At 33.6% G+C, this 24,956-nt stretch overlaps 1 protein-coding gene across 9 annotated transcripts in view; it reads right to left on the reverse strand.

The window, feature by feature from the left end:
* Positions 1-24,956, reverse strand: part of LOC105149251 (extracellular serine/threonine protein CG31145) — a 318,959-nt gene that overhangs the window by 250,630 nt on the left and 43,373 nt on the right. For 7 of the 9 annotated variants that reach the window (XM_087405143.1, XM_087405170.1, XM_087405164.1 and 4 more), the window contains one exon: positions 6,835-6,942. The exons of 1 other annotated variant lie outside the window; for it this stretch is intronic. The gene's annotated coding sequence lies outside the window, so the exon portion shown is untranslated. Of the gene's footprint in view, positions 1-3,729; positions 6,555-6,834; positions 6,943-24,956 lie in introns of those variants that run through there. One more of the 9 variants, XR_015544752.1, reaches the window with a different exon arrangement.

The raw sequence follows: 24,956 nt of genomic DNA on the forward strand, positions 1-24,956 counted from the left end.
TTTATTAAAGAGACAACAGAGAGCAACTAATAATCATTAAACGATAAAAATTTTTCTTGTACGTTTCGATTAGTCTTCTGATCTTCTTTAGACGATAATAGACGTAAAAGTTACATACTTAGTAGTTCTGCCTACGATAAAAATCGGAAGATGTAAAATTTATTTCCTGCAGTCTCCAGTGAAGCCAAACTAAGTTCTCTGTCAAGAATACATTTTCCCTTGCCAGTTACAAGGCTGGATGTAATATCACAATGTTGGTGCCATCTCATGTCCCTCTCAAAGTCACAAAACTTTTGTCCGAAACATTTTTCTCCAAAATGCACTCTTTTCAAGTTATCTGCGTGGAAAGATTAAAATAGTCTATCCTATATGTATACACAGGATATCCTGTTTTAAAAGATCCATTGAAATACCTCGGAAACACTTTGTTAAATCAAAAATATTTCAGATAAAAGTTTTTTGATTTCACCAAGAACATAAGATGGTATTATTGATTTAAATTAGATAGCATTATCAAGGTCAGGGCAAAATTACTTCGAATTTTTTTAATGGTAGCTTCCATTTTTCATTACATATTATTGTAGCTTATCTCAAGAGCTTTTCAAAACACTATAATAAAGTATTTTTTCATTAAATATTTTTCGAGTTATAAGGCTTGAAAGTTATAATATCGCAATTAGCATTATTATCCAAGGTGTCCGACGGACGGCTAAAATCTCTTAAATATTGTTCAGGATCATGACTTGGATATCATTTATCAAGGCCATTGAAGCAAAAATATATTATAACTTACATGATTATATCAGCAAAAAAAGCTATCTTAAATGCCACATAGCCATAGGAATGATACCCATCATGATACCCATCATGATACCCATAGGAATTCACCCCAGAGGAACTTCACATTGTCTGATATTTCCTAAAATCCTCATCGTAAATTATCTAAAGTTATGGAATATAAAAATAAAACTATAAAGTTTATTTTCTAACTTGAGACAGTAACCACTTTTCAAAAACAAAAAAGTTCTGATCTTAAAATAATAAAAAGGCCTGAATATACCATACTCGAAAGTATTTTTATGGGTTAAATATGAACAATTATTCGAAATCTGGCTAAAGGAAGACAACAATACATATGTATAAAATATATTGATTTATTTACTGAAATTTATTACAAAATTTAGTTGGATAATTCAGCTAAAAACACATACGGTGCAAAAGTGCCTTAATGTTCAAAATATTAAAAATTGTCATAAAAAATATTTTTATTATTAAAATATACGATCATTTATAAATTTTGATGAGATATTTAAAAATATTAGGTTTTGGCCAAAATCTCGAGCTCTTAATCCATAATGCGCAGAAATCAAAAAGAATAGTGGAAAGGGGAGTAATTTATATACAACCAATCTATTATATATGCCTTTACATTATATTGGTACTATATTATGATTTCAATATTTCACTGTTAATATTAATAAAACTATTATCAATTGGATCATCATTGAATTTATCCATATAGTAATTAACGCCATCATGTTTTCTTGCTATAAGCGTTTACAGGCGCAAATCGCGCAAGAACCTTTATCCTATCTAATGTATCAATTTTGATTAAGTTTTTTATAGTGCTTAATATACAGGGTGTCCAATAATTTTTCCGACAGAGTTCATCGACATGCAGAACGGACTAAATTGAGACGGAAAGTCTTTTACCATTTTACAATTTTTGCAATAGTTAATGAAATATTAATCTTTAAATTCGCCGAATACGCGTATTCGCCCAACTTGTTACTATCAAGTGTACGCCTATTGCTAGCTCGGCGCGCGGACCGTGGGGAATGGGATAGTCTCTAGCAAGACCACCAAGCCCATCTTCACTCATATTGTCGGAAGAATTATCGAAACACTGTGTGTATATATACGAGGGCAAGTCAATAAGTTTCTTAGAAAATCTGTCAGAGGGCACTCATAATGTCATGGCACATTACTTTTTGATAAATAGTATCTTTCAACTGATTACTGTTAAATTTTGAGCGGAATTCATCACGTGGTTTCATTTCTAAAACGATTAATGCGAACAACCTTTGTATTTTTTGCAAAATGGAAAAAAACGAGTTTCGTGCAGTGATCAAACATTTACATATGAAAGATTTAATGCCGAAAGAAATCAAAGCCGACTTGGATAATGTTCAGAGCACATCTGCACCAGCGTTTGCGATTGTATACAATTGGGTGAATGAATTTAAATGTGATCGTACACGTGATCCACATGTGATGCACCTCTTTCGGGACGTCCAATTGAGGCTGCTATGCCAGAAATCATCAATAAAGTCCACGATATTGTTTTGACTGATTGACGAGTGAAAGTGCGCGAGCTTGTTAAGGCCATAGGCATATCACATGGCACAGTGATTTTAATTTTGCACAAACAATTGGGTATGAAAAAGTTATCGGCAAGATGGATGCCGCGTTTGCTTACTGGAGCATGAACATAAGCGCGACCGTGTGACGATTTCAAAACAATGTTTAGAGATGTTTCAACGTAATCCAGATGAATTTCTGCGTCTATTCATTACTGTGGACGAAACATGGATCCATTACTTCACACCCGAAGGATCAGTTAAAACAATAGACTTCACCGAGTGAACCAGCTCCGAAGAAGGCGAAGACTGTGAAGTCGGCCGGAAAAGTGATGACCACAGTTTTTTGGGATGCATGCGGTATAATTCATATCGATTACCTTCCGTCAAAGCAAACAATCAATGGCGATTACTACGCAGCCTTATTGGACCGTTTCAACAACATTTTAAGAAAAAACGTCCCCATTTAGCGAAGAAGAAAGTACTCTTCCATCAAACAAATGCACGGGTTCACACGTGCCCGACACTGATGGCCAAATTCAATGACGCTACGAATTGCTTCTCCATATTCCAGCATATTTGCCAGATTTAGCCCCCTACGACAATTTCCTGTTTCCAAACCTGAAAAAATGATTCGGAGGAAAGAGATTCACCACCAGCGAGCAACTCATCGCCGAAACAGAGGTTTATTTTGAAGGGTTGGATAAATCATATTATTCGGACGGCTTGAAAAAATTGGAGAATCGTTGGATCAAGTGTATCGAGCTGAAAGGAGACTATGTTGAGAAATAAAAATGAATCGATCAAAAAAATGTATTTTACTAAAAGAACTTATTGACTTGTACAGTGTTTGGAAATTAATAAGTCTTTCGCACAGGGGCAGCATGGACTAAATTGAGAAAAAAAGTCCTTTATCATTTTACAATTGTTGCAAGTTAATTATTAACTTATGAAAATAGCCAAATTCACCCAGCCCACCGCCAAATGCAAGCACGCGACAGGATAGGATTGCCTAGCTTATAAACAACAAGCGATAACTAAGTGATAACGGACGCACGCCTCGGTGGAACGGGTACTATCCTGTCTCGCGCTTGCATTTGGGGATAGGCTGGCCGAATTTGGCTATTTTCATAAGTTAATAACTCGTTAACCATTGAGACAATTGTAAAATGGTACAGGAATGGTAAAGGTACTTTTCTGTGTATATATATATATATATATATATATATATATATATATATATACACATATATATATATATATATATATATATATATATACACACATATATGGGGCATTCTTTGTCAAAAAGGCCACTCCCTCCTATTCAAAATTCAGAGGAGCCTATGGAATTCGTTTTGGACTTAAATTGTTGCTTGAGATGTCTACTTTGAAAAAAAAATGTGATCTTTTTGGAAAATTAAAATGGCGTACTTAAGATGGCTGCTAGAATGAACAAAGTCAAGCGAAAAAAAAAGATGGTAAATCTTTAAAAGAATTACATGACTTGAAAAATTAATGACAATAAATTTTTCTATGTATTTTTGGCTGTCAAAAATGAATCTGATAATAAAATTTGGCACTTGGACATATTTTGACCGCCATTTTGAAAAAATTGCAAAAAATTCGCTTTTTTGCGTATATCTCAGAAAATATTGATTTTAGAAAAAAAAATTTTCAACAAAAAATAAAGCTCTTAAAATTCTCTACAATGAAGATTCTATGCATAATTTTCGTCATTTTAATCGTTTATGCGTAATATGATTTTGAATTATGAGATCCTTTCAATTAAGCTATATAAGTTGTAACAGGATGTGCAAAAAGTTCCGGACTATCTCAATAACTCTTGAGAAAATAAAAATAGCAAAAAAAAGGTAATTTATTAATGAGATAGGTATATAGCCCTATAATGAATAGGTCCTATAACCCTATAGTGAATAAATTCAATAGCTAACACTAGATCGCTGACCTAATACATGATTCCGAAAAGTATGTACTAAACTCATAGTCTGTGACATAGGAACATTATTAGACAACGCATGTGCATGTAAGTCCATGTATATGTTAGATCGACACCGAATACGATGATTGATTGCAATTTACCTATGAAATATTATCTCTGGATTTTTTCTACTTAAACTGTAACAACTTTTCACGCGGCAAGATATCGGCATTGTGACTTTTAACGATAAAAGCATGAATATCATGCGTACATCACGTAAACATATAGCCCTATCGTGATCATTATACATTTGTGACCACATGATCATTTTATTCCTACGTCACGCTATGTAATAAATAGGTTTTAAAATCAATTTTTATGCACGGTATACAATGTCTAATAATTCATTCGACAAAGCTCGTGATAGAGCGGACTAAATTGAGACTATGATCTCAAGGCAAGGCTTGTCAGGCTATTCCCGTGACCCTCGCGCCGAGCTAGAATGGGCGTGCACTTGATAGTAGTAGGCTGGGCGGACGCACGTATTCGATGATCTTTAGAGATTAATATTTTGTCGTTAAATATTGCGAAAATTGTAAAATGGTAGAGGACTTTTCGTCTTAGTTTAGTTCGCTCTATCTGTCCACAAACTCTGTCGGATGAATTATAGGACACCCTGTATAGGGGAATTACAATCTAGTATTAAATATAAATATCTATGATTGGAACACAACCTTCGCGCATAATGGCCGGCAAACTAAATCAAAACAACCAATCAAAAAATGCTTATCCTAAGACTTCCTAAAACTTAGGATAACACTTTGATTGGTCAAAGAACAGCTGCCATGTTGAAGACGATTACGCATCCTTGGGAAAGAAATATCTTATATTCTTATACTATGACTTTGATAATATATATCAAGATCAAGGTTATATATATATATATCAAGAGCTAGGTTGATTATTTTCAACATTTATCGAAAATATATTTCATTTTATAGCTGCTTTTATCAATATCGATCAATATTAATTTATTTGATTTTTTTTTTCTTTCATAGAATCAATTAAATCAAATTAAATTAATACATTAAGAATAATCATTATCAAAATCATAAAACAATAGTTAAATAAGAGCTATACACTGTCAGATAAAGCTGTTGAAAAAGCGTTGTAGAAACTTTTAGAAAACGCATTAAATATTTCATATATTAGAAGAAAAGTGTATTAAATTTTTATAAATATTTTTATCTGAATAGTGCCAGTTGAGTAGTTATTAAATATAAATATATATTTATTTGATTCTTGCGAACGTAGCATAAAAACTATTAATTTGATTCAACTGTTGATACTTTTTATATAGCAAATATTTATTTTCTGTAAATAAATGCTATATTAGTACTTTTAAAACAATTATTTATTAAAATTTATATTTTGATCTCAATCTACGATAAATTCGTATTTTTCCTGTATATTTTAAAAGAATAAAGTTGATATAGATTGATATATAAGCTTTTTTATTTTATAATCTCATTTTATAGAATAAACTGCTGAATGAAATATTATTTGTAAATGTCGGTGATTGAATGATGAAGACGCTCGCCCGAAATGCGGGAGATCCAAGTTCGAATTCCGGCTGAGGCAATGTTCTTCAATAATTTAATTGCAGATTTAAGATTTTCATTAACATCAAATTATTATTGTAGTGTTCTTATAAAGATGCTTTTTAATATATAAAGTTATTAAAGTGCTTGTTAATTTAATAGATATATGATATTATTACTCTTGTTCTGTTCACAATGGCAAGATCGAAAAAGGGACGCGGTTTGCAGAATCAGATGTGTGCGTAAATTCACATAAAAATATTTAATCACTAAAATCTGCTTCGACCGAAAAATAGGATTTCTCTTATTTAATTATATTTATTCTCATTGATCTATTACAAACTATATATTAAAAATTGTTCGGTAATTGTAATAAAAACATAATGTATCTCTCTACACATACCGATAATAATATACAATATATACACTAAGAAAAAAGTTATTAATTTAAATAAAAAATGTGTTTAGTTCATAGTGATTATTTAGTCCAAGCATTTATATATTTAAATTAAAATCTTGTAATTTAAAACATGTTATTTGTTTAACTAATCTGTGCTTCGCGGGTTTTCTCCATGTCTTGGTCCATTCTTGATGTGCCAACGTTTCGTGGGCCTTGCAGTTCACTTCATCAGGGCGAGGAGCAGCCTGATACTAAGTACAGATTAGTTATATAGAAAGCACTCATGGAAGCATCAAGAAGAATGTTATTTGTTTTTTTTCAAATTAACCAATATTTGTTTAAATTAACAAATATTTGCTTGACAGTCTGTGATCGTTGCATTTAGTCAACTAATATTTTTTTAGACAACAACCTTTTTTTCTCAGTGTACTATCATATCTTCGATTATGCCGTTATATTCTCGAATTACAATGAATTATAATAAACAAGCGAATAATATATATACAAAACACAGTTTGATAAACAACTCACCGATTTCTCTCGATGATCTGTTTTCCATGACTGGTTCAGCTGCGACGTTGTTACATGTTGTTAATTTGGAGTTAATTCGCACCGATTAATTACGCGTGCACTAATCATCTGCAAACCAAGACCATGCTTGTGAATAAATACACATCATCATCCAGTAAGCTATTATTTATTTCAATACAAATTAGAAACTGATGACTTTTTAGGATAATTATTTCAAACAAACATATCATATCACATAATGATAATATAAAGATAATATTCATGGAGATAATTTTTATGATGCACACCAAGGACAGAATAATCTCTCTCAAAATAATGAGAGAGAGAGGAAGATGGCCAATCTCCATTTCATTCTCTCTTCCTTTACATCAATGAATGGAAAGTGATACAGTTTGGCCGTCTTCCACAGTCCCTTTTTCTTACTTTTATAGACCATTTTGACACACGAATCGCGTAGTCCATTTTCTATGTCTTTGGTGCACACGAACGTGATGGTATCGATTAATCATCATCTATCTGAATCACTAGATGGACTATGCATCCATCATGCAAAAGTGTTTAATTCCGACCACCATATTGCGACAATATCCATCAATGTGTTGTCGGCTATTTAAGTTGACACTGATAAGAGAACTCAATAAAATACGATAAAAGATATTTTGTTCTGTTTTACATTAGTGTGATTACTTGATTTACAAATTTTAGAAAAACTGTAAAAGATGTAAAATATAAAGTATAATATAAATGCTTGTTATGTTTTAAACAATGACAAAATAAACAGTAATATACAAGCTTAAAATAAATGACTAATTTTATTACTATAAAGTTATTCACATATACTATTCGAAACGTTTCGACTCATGTACAATGTCTAAAACGTAATAAAATTAGTCATCTATTTTAAGCTTGTAAATACCATTTACCAACTTGTTTATTTTGTCATTGTGTAAAAGATATAATTAGCAACAAGTAAGAATTTAATGCTTATAAGGTCGAAGTCGGATCCTAGATGCTTTAAATAATGGCAATCTAAAGGCTTAGGACGCTTATACAAAATACAAGAGATTCATGTTTGATTCCCGGTCGAGGTAATATTTTTCGCAATAGATTTATTTACAGTTTTTCAGTACATTAACATCTTTCTAATAGGATGCCTGATCGATCAAATTATTAAATTATTAAATTGTTGCAATTTAATTTGTTATATTACTATGTATAATAGTTTAATTGCGTTTGTAAGTCCAAAAAATTAATTCGGCGCACAGTTCAAATGACTACATTTAATATATAATATATATATTATAAAGGGTGTTTTTTTAACCCCGATAGAACTTGAAATTGTAAAAAATAAAACAAAAAATTAAATTAAACAGCCGCGGTGGCCATATGCCCGAAATCATTTTCAAATGTTAATGCCATGCATTGATCTTTCGACTAAAAAAAATTTTTTGATTATAATTTAATTTTTGTGTTAGTTTTTACAATTTTAAGTTCTAATCTAAGGCTTAAAAAAATCTATCGGGCTTAAAAAAACACCCTTTATAATAGATAATATTTAAGAGAATGTAACTGCGTCAAAAATAATCATGACGAGATTTTTCAGAAAACACATTAGGGCTTGAAATATTTATTTTTAAATTAGAAATTGAGATAATGATCGGACATACTTCCGAAAAAGTAAAACCTCCGATTTTATTATTTATCGATTGATACATTACAGTATTTGATGTGCTGATTACATATTATAATATATAATATACTATTTAATATATAAATTCACATAGAAATTATTTAAAGCATCTAAAATCCAGCTTCGACCGTTATAGGCATTAAACACTTACTTGTTGTGTATTCACACATATGATCTTAATAAATCGTTTATTATTGAGATATAATTAGATCAAGTTAATAAGTTAAAAAAAATATTAAGTATTTTGTTCAAATTAAATAAATTCTAAATAAATTTTATTAAAAGATAGAGATACTTATTTTTTATTTTATCCTATTTATAACATAATACACAAAATAAAAAAGAAGTAGGATTCTTTTGAAGTGACATAGTGTAAATTGTAAATCTAGTGGAACAGAAAATTGTGGCATACAGAAAAATCTTCAAGTACTCTCAACATCTCGTATTTTGATTAAATTTTCAAGTTGGTACTTAAAAAATGGTGACTTCGCTGTTTATTATCCAATTTCAATATTTTTTATACCATTGAATAAAGGAAGAAGAAATTTCTCCAATAATATATTTATCTCTCTACGACGGAAAATTGCTACGTTCGCAAAAATGACAATTTTATTTCCTGATATTTCGAACTTTAACTATAATTTAATAGAACATTTTATTCTGTATTTTCTTCTGTGCATATATTTCAAGCGCGTTGAATCCCCCAGCTAACGCTAAATATTCCTGAAATATTCATAAAAGGTTCCTAAAATCCCCAAAAAAAACATTCCAAGAATATTTAGAAATATTCCAAAATATTTACAGAACGTAAAAACAACATTCAAATATTGGTTAAAAATTCCATTTATATATCGTTACATATATGTTTCATAAATGTTCCGCAAAATTTTATTGTAATTTTTCCAAAAATTCCAGATTCGGTTGTCCCTGAAAATCAATTTTTAAACAAAATTTTATTTTAAACTTAATTTTATTGAAAACATACTTTATACTTTCATCTTCGAGCCAATTTTGAGGTTTACTGCTTACTTTACAAGTGAAATGCTGCACTCTTTATATTCACTCCCAGATGATTCTTGTTAATAAATAAATACTCTTCGCCACGGCCCTCTGTCAGCAAAGATGTATACTGCTGGTTCGCGAGTGATATATACAAGAAGTATTCATACAATATTCTGAACATTTCATCGATATTTGTATATTTTGTTACGATTCTTTCACTATGCCGAAATATTTGACACATTGGGAATACAAATTGAACTTTGTATAAATATTTATACACTGGACCGCGTTCAATTCATCCTGAATCATTAAAATTGATTATAATTTGGCTGATTGTGAGTTATCGAATTTTTCATGAAGTTATGTCAAATCAAGATTAGAATAGAGAGCACGTCGAGCACCAGGTATCGAGAGTCTGTGCATGGCACACTTTGTTTACATCGTTGATACACTGCTTTCATGTTTTTTTTAACAGGCTTATGTATTACACACTGGACGCGATAAACAATGAGCGATGAGCAATGAAAACTTTGCTTTGCATTGTCAAGTGAGAAAAAGCAGAACTTTCATTGGATATCGCTCATCACGTCCAATGTGCAATACATACAGTAGGCATTAAACCGAATTAACATTATTTGAAAGTAGAAACTAGAACTCGCCCTAAATTACTTACGATTTCGAATTAACAAGGTGCAATTAACATGAGTTAATAGAAAAATAAAATGTACGACACTCGCAATAAGTTTTGCTACATCTGTGGTTTATTTGTTGATCAAAAACATTGATTTAAGTTTTAAAGAAGTAAAGTAATAGTTGAAGTGTTTGTATGCACGCTTAAAAACACTGTTGAACACCTCAACCACTACTGCCGTCATTATGGGGAGGTATCCTGGACGCAGAGAAATCAACTTACAAAGAAGAAAAACATTGACATGTGATCTTCTTGCTTCATTCTGCCCTTTTAAGGTCGTATCTGTTGGGAACATCCAGTATATAAATACTCATTCACTGTATGTTCAATTGTAGGGCTTTATGCAAGTTGACGAGATTTGCAGGGCCTGTAATTATGAATTCCTTAAACCTCTTGTCATATGAATTAATATAGTATGGTACATCTTTAAGCGCTTATGCCCAAGTCCCAAATGGACCAAGTTCTTTATGAAGCTACCCAGTAAACAAGAAACATTTTGGAAATATTTCAGTAATATTGTATAATAACAATATTACAATGTTGCTACAATATTGTTTACTGGGTAAATACTATTTGTCGCGTATAGCTATTAAATTTTCCGCTCATGCATTGTATGTAGTTTCTAAAGTTGTCGCGCGTACGTGTATATTGTTAAGTTACTAGCCTGACGGCGACACGCAGCGCTATAATTTAAATTTTTTTGTTCGTTGCGCGTTAGCTGGCTTGGTTCATTCTACCATTCGTATCCGATCGTTGTACTCGTCTCATGTCATCACGACAATACCCAAATAAATTTTTATATCTTGATACTCGTAGTTTGTGAGTCATTCAGTGCACATAATCACACACATCAAATTAAAAGGATAGAATTAGCGTTCATATACGCACGCGACGCAAGTCACCAAGGAAATCACAAAATATTCCCAACATATAGTCCTTCGAGCCGGATACTCTCGAACATTCGAGATTGATATCATTAACTGCCGCATTACCTTGTGTTTTGTGACAAAGACACAATCGCGAAAATTCAAAGCATTCGAGTGGTGTACTTGGAAACGTAAGTAACAATCGACGATTTTCGAGATAAGTTCAATATTGTTTTGAGTTATCAGCTACACGTAAGTGATTCAGATTTGATTACTCAGTATAAGTATATTACTTAGTATATTAAAATGAATGAACGGATGAAAGCCGAAGCGAAAATGAGGCGGAGATCTATAAAGACTTTTGCCATAAGAATGCGTATTTATTTAGAATCCCCGCAAGCGGAGCAAGCGACGAAATTTGAATTAGTCGAACATAAGAAGAAACTGACGGACTTATTCCGACAGTATGACAATGTGCAATCGTACATTGAATAGATTCAGATTCAAATGATCAGAATATAATCGCGGCACATGCAGAGGAGCGTGCTCAGTTTGAGGAGACATATTTCCAACTTATGGCGTTATAGCAGCGGATTAGTCGATTCGAACAAGCGCAAGTTCCCCAATCGGTCAGTAATGATTCTAATCATTCATCAAAATATAGAGTCACAAATTAGGTTACCGAGAATGCAACTGCCTGTATTTTCGGATGCTTATGAGGATTGGAGTACGTTTTATAATTCGTTCGACAAACTTATATTAACGCGAGTCTATCAGCAACTCAAAAGTTTCATTATTTGCGATCCTCATTAAAAGACAAGGCTGCCAAAATCAATAAATCGTTTGATATCACAGATAACTATCATTGATAACTATTCGGAAGCATGAAAATTACTCAATAATAATAAGAAACGTATGATACAAAAGCATGTCAAGATCATGTTTGAGATTCCTTTAACTCACAAGGAAAATTATACTGTATTGCGAAATTTGCTTGACAACTTACTCAAGCATGTTAAAGCACTCAGAGGCCTTCAAAGGCCAGTAGACTCTTGAGACGATATGATGATCCATTTAATAATAGCTAAGCTTGACTCTTCCACAATTAAAGAATAGCAGACAAGCCGTACAGACAATCAAATATCCACAAGGAGCTTACTTGCACATTTTTTAACACAAAGATATGAGACTCTAAAAGCAACTTTTAGCAAATCATCGATCAAATTCAGAGATATCGAACAGTTCTCAGAAGGCCAAAATTCCGTTCACATGTAAGTATTTCGAATCAGATTTGTATGCATTGCAAAAACAATCATTTCATATTTCAATGTAACTCATTTCGCAAATTGCCTGCAGAGAAATGTTTCGAAATAAAGAGCTCTCATCTATGCATCAATTGTTTAAAGGCTAAAGGGTATCAGGCAAAGGACTGCACGTTTGGATCTTGTAGGAAGTGAGGGAAAGCACACAATACGTTGTTGTATTTCGATTCAAATACAGTCTGTTCAATAAGAAAGTGTCTGCCATAATCAAAAAACTATAAACATTTAGACAGTTTTTTATTTTTTTTTTTGAAGTACACATTATTAGCTATTGCGCAATTACCTACTCTAGTATTTTGTCCAATCACCTCCATTACTGATTATTGCATGACACCTTTTTTCCATACTTTCGACGAGGTTATCTGCATATTTCTTTGGCAAAGATCGCCATATCTTCTTAATTTGAAATGACAGCTGTTCCACCGTGTACACTGGCTTTCCTTTGAGTTTCATCTTCATGTACGACCACACATTTTCAATGGGATTAGCATCTGGGGACATTGCCGGCCATTCCATTCACTAAAAACACTGCCTCGTACCGCTTCAAGAATTTGGCACTCATTGTAAAAATAATAAATTCGCTGACGTAAACTACACAATGTGCTGGTAGGATATATTGCGCAAAAGAGCACGAAATAAAGGTTCAAACGAATTCAGGAAGATATAGCTACGATCGCTCTTTGTAGAATAATGAGCATCACGTTCTTATTGAACATAATGAGCATCACGTTCTTATTGAACAGACTATAAGATTAGCATATCGAATATTGAGAATCAATCTTTAATCCTTCCTAAATTAGCAAACGCATCCATATCCGTATAGAATCTCCACCCCCAGTAGTTACTCAATGCACGTAAATTAATAGTACGTCCAAGATTTTCCTCTCAACCGCTATAGTTAACATATATGATTGCCAAAGACAGCCTCATGGCTACAGAGTGTTACTGGATAATGGTTCACAATTGAATTTTATTACACAAAATTTGGTAAATAAATTACAGCTTAACCGTCGTGCATTAAACATGTCAATATCTAGAGTAGCAGAAAGATTCGAATCAAAGGAAATAGTTAATGTCAGTTTTCGGTCTCGAACGAATAAGTATACTAAGTCTTGATTGTATAGTACTTCCTAAAATCACGCAAAATTTACGCAGAAATTTTGTCCAATGTCGGAATTTAGAATGCCATCGAATCATCATCCTTGTTGATCCTAGCTTTAACATTCTCAGTGAAATCGACTTGCTTATAGGGATTCAAATATTTTGGCAACTCATTTTTGGGTCAAATTAGAGCGTGTACGGCGCATTCCACCCTACAAAAAACTAAATTAGGCTGGATGATTTCCTATACAACGCATAGACATTTGGGCAATATCGCGATTGCAACGTGTCATATTATCTCGGCTAACGAATTAGATAAATCTCTTTCCAGATTTTGGAAAATCAAACATGATGTTTCTTATAATGAAAGGATTCAATACACTCCTGATGAGCGAAAATGCGAAATGCATTTTCAGAAACATGTTTCTCGCAATATTGAAGGCCGTTTCATAGTTAAGCTGCTCAGGAACGATGAAAAAATACAACAACTAGGCGACACACAGGAAGCATCCTTTTCTCAATTTAGAAAAACATTTACTATTGCAACCTGATTTGTACTCGCAATACAGAAAATTCATGCAAAAGTATTGACTTAAATCATATGCGCAAAATAAAACCTTCAGTAAATCACGAAATATCATATTACATGCCACATCACCCGGTTTTTAAAGAAAATAGCACTACAACAAAGCTAGAGTCAACAGCTAGAGACAACAAAGAGTAGTCTTCGATACATCATGCAAAAGCACATCAGGACTGTCATTGAACGATTTATTGTTGGTCCAACCATACAAGAGGACTTATTTTCGATCTTATTTCATTTTTGCATATTTCCATATTCAATGACCGCTGATATAAAATATATCGGTACTTTTGCATGACTCGCAAAGGCCTTTACAGCGTATTTTTTAGGATGACTCTCCGCAAAACGAGTTAAAGACTTATGAGTTGCTTACTCTTACATATGGTACGGCGTCAGCCTCATTTCTTGCTATCAGGACAATATGAAAGCTCACTAAGGATGAAATGAATTCATTTCCTATCAGCTCAAAAATAATCTTACGTGATTGTTATGTAGACGATTTACTTACGGGCGCATCTACGCTGTCAGAGACATTACAAATAAAAACGCAAACGGTCGAATTGCTTACAAAGAGGGGTTTTGAATTAACGAAGTAGTTATCTAATCATTCCTTTCTTCAAGATGCACAAGAACTTCATAAGAAAAAATTCACTTTAGTAAGGGATAATAATGTTGAGACTAGGGTACTCGGCATGATCTGGAATTGTGAAACAGACATTTTCAAATTTGAAAGTATTGGACAGCATTCACCATTGGAAAGACCTACTAAGCGTAGCATATTATCTCGAATAGTTTTAATGTTTGATCCTTTAAAATTGTTGGGGCCATTGGTTGTAATTGCTAAAATTATAATGCAAGATTTATGGTGCGTTAAGGTTGATTGGGATGAATCTATCTCCAATGAATTGCATATGCTTTGGAGAGAATATGAGCATAAATTGTAGGTTCTTGGTAACATTAAGATAACCCGTAAGGTAATCACATCCAACACGATACAAATCAAGGAAATTCATGGCTTTTGCAAGTGAACAGGTTTGTGGCGTATGTATTTATCTACGGTTCATTTCTGATGATGGTCGCGTTGAGATTAATTTATTGTGTTCCAAATCCCATGGCATCTCTCAAAACATTGTCGATTCGTTCGTCTCGAACTGTGTGGCGTATTATTATTATCACAGCTGACGCAACAGCTGGTGTTGAATTGTTTGTCGTTTACAGTTAATGGTGTCCATCTATGGACAGATTCGTGTATTGTACAATATTATGTTGGCTGCGATCATGCAAATCGCATTACAGAAATTCAAGTGTTGATAGTTAAAAGCATGTTCTCAACTAAGAAAATCCTGCTGATTTACTTATCAGAGGCATCATGCCGGATATGTTACATGAATCAGACATGTGGTGGACTCGCCCTGGCTAAAGTTAGACGAAAACAATTCTCCTTTTGCGAATTTTTCTGCATCAAATATAGAATTGCCCGAGGGAAGAGCTACAGCTTTAATAGTTTAAATAGAGACTGAACAGCAATTTGATATTATTGAGCGATTCTCGAAGTTGTCATGCCTTGTACGCGTTATTGCATTACAGGGTCCATTATGAAAGTAATGCGCATGATTTTATTGTGACGCGAATATCCATCGCAGCGAGGTAAAATGGGTCGGGAAATGTGGTGGGGGGGTCCCTTCCAAGGCAGCCGGTCGCCAGTTTGCTCCGAGCAGTCTGAGTGGAAAGACGTGCCTCCGCGTGAAGTGTGTTTTTCGACTTTGTAACACGGCGCGATGGAGCGTTCGCTTGAACAGCGATACGCCATCAAGTTTTGCGTGCGACTTGGAAACAATGCGACCGAAACATTCCAGATGCTTCAAGAGGCCTTCAAGGATGACTGCATTTCAAAGTCACAGTCCGGGAGGTGGCACAAGGCGTTCAAGGAGGGCCGGGAGGAGGTCGCCGACGAACCCCGTTTTGGACGCCCAACAACGGCCAGAACCGACGAAAACGTGAATCGTGTGTGCGAAGTTTTGCGTTCCGACTGTCGATTGAGCATCCAGTACATCGCTGACACCCTAAACATATTCACATTTGCGGTACATGGAATAGTGACAGAGAATCTGCAAATGCGCAAGGTCTGCGCGAAGCTTGTGCCGAAAGTGTTGACGGAAGACCAGAAAGAACTTCGAGTTTCGCGCTGTCAAGAATTATTGGATTTGATTCAAAATGAGCCGGACTTTCTTAACTCTATCGTAACCGGAGACGAATCTTGGATGTTCGAGTACGACCCAGAATCGAAAAGGCAGAGCAGCGAGTGGCACTCAAAATCATCCCCCCGCCCCAAGAAAGCGCGAATGAGCAAGTCTCGCATCAAAACGATGCTCATTGTCTTTTTGACGTCCGAGGAATCGTCCATTTTGAGTTTGTACCGCAGGGAGAAACTGTCAACTCAGCCTTCTACCTGGAGGTACTCAAGAGATTTAAATGCCGGGTCGCGCGCGTGAGGGCTGACATCAAAGACGCGATCAAGCTCCACCATGACAATGCCCCCAGTCACACGGTCTTCATCGTTGCCAACTACCTGGAGCAACACCCCGGTGATCCCCCAGCCCCCTTATAGTCCCGACTTGGCTCCGTGCGACTTTTTTTTGTTTCCCCGTCTGAAGAGAGAGCTGAAAGGAAAACATTGGGAGTCCGTGGAAAACATCCAAAAGCATGTTACAACGTTCCTAAGAGACATTCCCGTCGAGGAGTTTCAGCGTACCTTCCAGGCGTGGCAGACACGTCTCCGTAAGTGTATTGATTCAGGGGGAGAGTATTTTGAAGAACTTTGAGTATTTGTACCGCTACGATCAATAAATCTATTTTTCCCAGAAAATGCGCATTACTTTTATAATGGACCCTGTATATACGAAACTCTAGAATGCACAAGATGCATGAGTCGCGTTCAAAGAATAAGATCATATTAGTTCCGCCATTATCTACTGATGAATTGGAGAAATCGAGACTAATCCTTATAAAAAAAATACAACGTAATTCATTCAGGAGTTGCATTACATTAAACGCTTCAATCATGTAAATAAAAACAATAACGTTTTAAAATTGAATTGACGAACAGGGTATTCTAAGAATTGGCCGATTGTGTCACGCCAATGTGTCGTTTGCACATAAGCATCCAATTTTGCCTGGTAAATAAAATTCTTTCACAAAAATGATTATCTTTCATGAATGTATGTCATTTCCATGCTGGAGCATAAGCTACCTTGTCAGCGATTCATCAAAGGTATTAGCCGACATCTGCTCGAACTATTATTCGTAGTATAATAAATAAATGCGTGATATGTTTCTGTAATGCACCTAAATTAAGTACAACTGTAATGGCCGATTTACTGGAAGCACGAATAAATACAGTGAAATATGCGTTTAAAAAATGCAACGCAGGACCTTATTGGTATAAGGAAAGTCAATGAAAAGATACTAAAATGATAAAATGTTATATAGCATTATTTGTATGTCTAACTTAAAAAGCGATACACATAGAACTTGCGGCAGACCTTTCCGCGGAAACATTTTTAAATGTACTAAAGCAATTTATTTCCAGGAGAGGACATCCCGTAGAAATGTACTCGAATAACGGCTTGAATTTTGTCGGGGCAAAATATGAGCTTAACGAGTTGTATAAGTTGTTTACTAATGATATTATCAAGCAAAGGATCAATGATATGATGGCAGTTGAAAAAATAGAGTGATACTTTATTTCACCTAGAGTTCCGCATATGGGTGGTATTTGGGAGGCGGCTGTCAAAAGTGCTAAGTTCCATTTAAAACGCATTTAACTAATGAAGCAGCATTGAAATATGAGTAGTCACTTTAATAGTCCAGGTCGAAACCATATTAAATTCTAAACCGCTTACTCCGCTTTCAAATGATTCCAATGATCTCAATGTTCTTAGGACATTTTATAATTGGATGCCCGATTATGGTCTATCCGGAACCTAGTTTAGAAAATCTTCAAACGAATAAATTATCGGTAACAAAGAGTTGAACAATTAAAACAACATTTTTGACGTTGTTGGATCAACAAATATTTACATAATTATTAATCTCGAGTAAAGTGTAATAGCTCTGGTGATCACTTTGAAGTGGATTAAATGGTGATATTGCATGAAGATAATTTACCACCTCTATGCTGGAGTCTAGCTGGCGTAGAAAACGTTCATCCTGATCAGGATAGAATTATTCGCGTTGTAACCGTCTGAACTTCTAAAGGACTGTATAAACGTCTCGTTACAAGGATATGTATTTTACCTATTCCACGATAAGTCTAAAGGGATATCGATCTGTTTTTGTTTCTTTTCTCTGTCTTTTATTCTTTATGTTATTTAATTAACCATGCACATGTATTAAAATTTTGTTTATTTGTTGAAATGATGCTTTCAAGGGCGGCGGTATATGTCGCGTATAGCTATTAAATTTCCTGCCCCCCCCTCCCCCCTCCTATGCATTGCGTATAGTTCCTAAGGTTGCTGCGCGTACGCATACATTGTTAAATTGCTAGCCTGACGGCGACACGCAGCGTTATGATCTAGGTTTTTTGTTCGTTGCGCGTTAGTTCTATCATTCGTACCCAGTCGTTGTTGTCTCACGTCGTCACGGCAATGCCCAAATTTTTATATCTAATTTGTGAGTTCAGTGCACATAATTACATCAAATTAAAAAGTTAGAATTAGCATTCACATATGCACGCGACGCAAGTCGCCAAGGAAATCACAAAATTTCCCAATATTATATCAAAATACTTTTTTCCTCTAGTACCTATATCTATATACAAATACAATTTCTTGTATTTTGATACTTTTAGGTATACGTTAGTTATTCTTTCGATAATATTTTTCTGCACATTCAATAGACATGGAGCTAAAGTGTATTATAATCACAGACTTCCACTATAACTAGACTTTTATAACCGCCGACTCAATCTAGATAGAAGAGATGAACCTAAATCTGAGCCTTGTTTTAGTTCACATATGCGTATGTATGCATTCTGTCTGTCAAATATGGTACTATCTTTTCTTCAAACATGGAAGCGAAGTTGGCAATTTATTTATAGAAGTCTGTGATCATAATTTATACAATTTTTTTTTCATAATTTAAAAAATCTTTATTAGATATACTTTATATTTAAAAAATATTTAATCATTTAAAAAATTTATATAAGATATAATACATTTTTACCACAAGTTCTGCACCCATTGAATGTGTATTTAGTGCAAGGCAACAAATTTTGTATAATTTTATACGACAAAATAATTTATTCGATGATAATTTTGATCGTTTGATATTTTAGAAACGTAATACATAAATGTTAAATGAATTATTTGAATAAAACTAATTAATATACTTTGTATGTATTACTTAATTTGTACAACATGTTAAACTTACTCGCACAGAATATTATGTACATACACGTGTAATACGTAAATATAATAATAAATATTAATATTATATATGGATACACACAATAAATCATAAATGTTGATTTATTTTGAAATTTTATGTTAATAAACAAAAGTACCTAAGTATATTTAAGAATATATCCTAGCAAACGCTAAATATTCTTGAAATGTTCATAAAATCCCCAAAAAATATTCAAAAAATACTTCAAAATATTTCAAATATTTACAGTATGTAAAAGAAACATTCAAATATCGGTTAAAAATTTCATTTCTATGTCGTTATATATTCTAAGAATGTTCCATAAAATTCTATAAAATTTTAATTTTTTCAAAAATTCCAGGTTGTTAGTGAATTTTTAAACAAAATTTTACTTTAAAAATTAAATTTAGACTGTGGTCCAAAATTTACTAACAGTATTAAAAATCTATTAGGTGTTGGAATTAATTCGTAGCGTTTTACAAGTGATGGGAAGTACTTTCATTAATGTATTTTTTAATGCTCATGTGAAATAAATAACATTCTTTCATTAAAAACGCTACGAATTAATTCCAACACCTAATATAATTTACGTCACGTGATTAGACCTATAGATTTTTAGTACTGACAGTAAATTTTGTTTTTGAAACACAGCTTTAAAGTATTTCCACCTTGGAACCTAATTCTGAAGCTCACAGAAATTTTTTTTTATTTAAATGGGTCCGGAACGAGGAATTGCAGTACGTGGGTAATTTAACCTTTAAGAGGATCCTAAAGCTGTCTACATTACAGATTAAATCATATAATTTTTATATAAACACTTATACAAACACTTTTTTCTCTTTCACAGATTCGAAAATCCTTTTCCAAGATTAAGAATACGCATTAATACGTGTTTTTGAGGTGAAGTTTATGCCGAAAATGACCAAAAATTTCGAAATTAATATATTTTTTATTTCTTAGTGTAACAAATTGTCAAGTCGTAACAACGTTTATTTGATACGAAAGTTTTGCAACCTGTTCTTACGAAATAGTAATCCACGTAGTTTGCACAAATAAATAACGTCTGATTCTTACAATTAGACTTAGACGCTTTATTACGAATATGTTATACGAAAATTGACACGAACGTGCGATTGTATGAAAAATATTGTAGTATATAGTATATAAAGACATGTTCATGCGCTGGAAAAATAGCGATGACTTTGCGGTGACTTTGCGGTGACTTCGTCGGAGTTCGAGCTTCGCTTTAGGATTCCCTTAAAGCTCCTGCCTAGTCGCGGCGGCCATGTTGGAATCGTGACGTCAGAAGCGAGGAATGACACGTTAATGTATGTTACGTGCCATTTGTAAGTAAAGACAATTTGGATAAATCTAATTGGCCAGATCGCATTAAAACACTTGTAAAAATCGACGAAAACTGTTCTCCCTTGACAGTCAGTCAATGGTCGTAAAAGACACGTAAAGTGAGCCTACATTCGGGCAGAAACACACGATCTGACAGCTGTTGAAAGTAAAAATACTTTTACATATTAAATTGAAAGATAACTTTTTTTCGTCAACAATTACGACTTTGATAAATACAAAACAAGTCACATTTTCACAATTAAGCAAATAATAATAACGAACTGACACGCAACATAAATTTTGTCATCAAAACGTCACTTTTCCACGCCTATAAGTTCGACCATTTATCGTGGGCAGCGCTGTAACACACATACAAGCATGAGCCCATGTCCGTGTGCTCGCCTGCGACGCGCCGAGAGCGAACGAGACAGCGAGCTCCTTCTCATACTAGTCACTTGTTTCAAGCGACCGAAAGTGCTTTCTGGGCAATCTCGGCCGCTTGGCGGTTCTAGGCAACAATAAGGAGTGGGGACTCTAAATTCTAAATAACATAAGTTTTAATACATTGTAAAAATAGCGTACTCCTCCCCTTAATCCAGAATAATATAAATCATGTTAAAACGCAACAGTTTACGAGATATTTAATTGTTTACGATTTTTTGCGCATTATGTATGTACCTCCTTCATAAACTCACAATAAGAATAGTTCAGAAGTAGAATTTTACCGGAAAAAAATTATAAACCACAGCATTTCTCTTCACAAAAATCTTTGAAAGGTCATCAGAAAAGAAATGCATATGTTTGAAACTCGAGACTCGTAAAAAAATATGCGAAAAAATCGAATAATTGCAGAAAGCACGTTTTTTGCTTATAAAACAAAAGATATTGATTGTATGAAAAAAAGTTCGGTATGAAAAATGTAGGTATTCGAAATACCTACAAAAGAGAGATGGAGCATTAAAATATCTATAAAAGAGAAATGGAGCATTAAAATCGATTAGTTAAGTAGAAAAAATAAATAAACACTAAAGGCCTTTTTTTCACTTGCTCTTTGTTCATTAAGATTTGAACGCAAAGCTTTGAAATTTTCATAAAACGTAGCTCTCGTAATAACGAACAAATCTAATCCTGAACGAACCTGAAATATTCAATTGGATTATTAAATGTACGGAATTATCAGTACAAAATTTAATTTAAATTTAACTGCAGATACAAATATGACATATGTAAACAAATAATTAATAAGTAATTTGTCAAATATTAGTGTAACTGTTGAAGATAGTTGCAAAATATATTTTTCATATAACACTAACTTACTGATATTTGCGAAAGTTAGTGTTATATCTTCAGCATTTATGCTAACATTTGGCAAATTACTTATTAATTATTTGTTTACATATGTCATATTTGCATTTGCAATTAAATTCACAAAAACAATTTTGTACTGATAATTCCGTACATTTAATTCTCCAATTGGACACTTTTTACAGCATATTAAATAGAGAAGCACATGTGACTTAAATTTGTTAATCAGACATGTAATCTATAATATTCAAACGTAATTTTTTAATAAACCAAAAAAATGAAAATTCAAGAAACGAAAAACTAAAAATTTCATGGTTACAATTACTTTGCGAAATATTTGATTAAACTATTCGTTTATATTTTGTCGAGGTACCCCAGATTTTAAAAAATTATGTTTCTACATCAATTTATTGCTGAGAAAATGTAAAAGCAAATTTTAACGCATGAAATCAGATACATGCGAGCCGACGAGCGGCCCGATTACCTACTCAAGCGCGCGTCGGCTTCCCCCTCTCCGCTCGACGCGCTGCCTTGCTCGGGTCTCTAAACTTTTTATTGATTTTAAAGAAACTTTTTCAGCAGCAAAAAATTCGAAAATTTTTTTAATAGCAAAATAAATTCTTCCCTGACAAATTGATGCCAGACGGAACTTTTAATCTTAAAAATTACAATAGAGCCACAGTGATTTAAAAAAAAAATTGTTATCTCGACTCCTAATAATCGCAAGGTAATCTTTTCTTTTAAATTCGTAGAAAAATGTCAGCTGTCGAATGGTTCACACTATTTAATATGATGCATATTAACGGAATTATTCCATTTTTTATACAAAAAAAGATACCCACTTTTCAAATTTGTTTTATAATAGTTTAACTGCAAAAAATCGTTTTATTACTAAATATACTTGATAGTGTAACTCTTGAAGAAGAAAAATCATCTCTATAAATTAATGTGCGATTGCTCAAAGATAAAGAAATTAAGTTTTCCGTAGACGGGTTTTTAGTGAACAAATGGTTTTTGCAAAAACTATAAACATTTCAGGTTTGTTCAGAGCTAGATTTGTTCGTTATTACGAGGGCTATTTTACGAGAATTTCAAAACTTTGCATTTAAATCTCAATGAACAGAAAGCGAGTAAAAAAAGCCTTTTTTGGTATTTTTTAATTTTTTTTTCTACTTAACTAATAGATCGATTTTAATGTTCCACGTCTCATTTTATAGGTATTTCGAATACCTACATTTTTCCATATAATTAATATCTTTTGTTTTATAAGCGAAAAATGTGCTTTTTTGCAACTATTCGATTTTTTTCGTCATTTTTGATATTTTCTTCACAAGTCTCGAGTCTCGAACATACGCATTTCTTTTCTGATGGTTTTTCGTAAAGAGAAATGTTGGTTTAGAATTTTTTTCCGGTAAAATTCTACTTCTACTGAACTATTCTCGCGATTTGAGTTTATGAAGGAGGTATACACAGTATGTCTGAAAAGTTTCCGGACTGATTTTTTTCTTATGAGACAAATCCATCTAACGGCCGACGTTAGAAATAGTTTCCAAGAAGCTTCATGCAGAACATGTGCGAGGTATATTAATATCGATTGAATACTTGGCAAGTGAGGACATGTTTTGATTTATAATATATGTTTAAGCGTGCCGTCAAGTTTTACGATGGAATAACGAGCGTGTATCAAGTTTTGTTTCAAACTTGGCAAAACTGCAATGGAAACTCACGAAATGATGAAAACAGTAGACAGGATGCACCGTCATGCACAGTAACATTCGACTGGTTTAAACGTTTTAAGGAAGGTCAGCAGTCATTGGATGATGACGCGAGAAGTGGTCAGCCGTCAACGGCTCGAAATGAGGAAGCTGTGGAAGTTGTGCGTTTTTTATTTAACTGAGGACCCTGTCTGACATTTCTTGTGATATCTAAAAATCGGTAAAAATACTGTTTCTACCATCATTCGTGGGGATTTGAATCGTAGAAAAATTTGTGCACACTTTGTTCCACATTTTTTACTCCAGAACAGAAAGAAATGCGTGTGAATTGTTGTCGTGACTTTGTTGAAACGGCAGACAAGGATCCAGATTTCATAAAAACTATCGTGACGAGACATGGTGTTTCATGTACGCAAACAAAGAGACAGTCGTCTGCATGGATAGCCTCTAATGAAGAGAGACTAACGAAAGTTCGCCAACAAAAATAAAAAATGAAGATGCTCTTCGCATTTTTTTTGATTCTGCGGGATTGATTTATCATGAATTGGCCAGACTGTAAATTCGATATTTTATTTAGAGGTTTTGAAATACCTTTTGAATCAAATGAAACATATCAGACGAGATTTTATTGCCTCTGAGAATTGAAAAACACTCCTTCACGACAACGCGCCAGCTCATTCTGCCTTAATTGTGTCAGGGTACGCTCTCATGAGATGCGGAACTGCGAAACATTCGTGATTGGTCATGGCTTCATTCCATCGATTTCGCAATTTTCTGTTGCGCAAATTTATTTCTTTTGCAGATTCCGCCGATGCTTGCATGTGTGCGTGTAAATATACTTATAAAAACTAATCTCGTTAAGCTGGTTTAAATGGAGAAAACTGTCTCTTAGCGCATGGTTAATCAACATGCTGAGGAGTGCTCAGATTCTCACTTGAGTGTTTTCCGGATGATATATCTTTATTTAACATCCGGAAAATACAAGAATGGAATGATACCTCGATAACACTCGGGTGGAAATCTGAATATAACCCTGAAGATAATTAATCAAGTCTCCAAATAAATACGAAGGTCAATAT

This window comes from Acromyrmex echinatior, chromosome 1 (genome assembly GCF_024713525.1).
Source record: "Acromyrmex echinatior isolate Ae372 chromosome 1, ASM2471352v2, whole genome shotgun sequence".
Lineage (NCBI taxonomy): Eukaryota > Metazoa > Arthropoda > Insecta > Hymenoptera > Formicidae > Acromyrmex > Acromyrmex echinatior.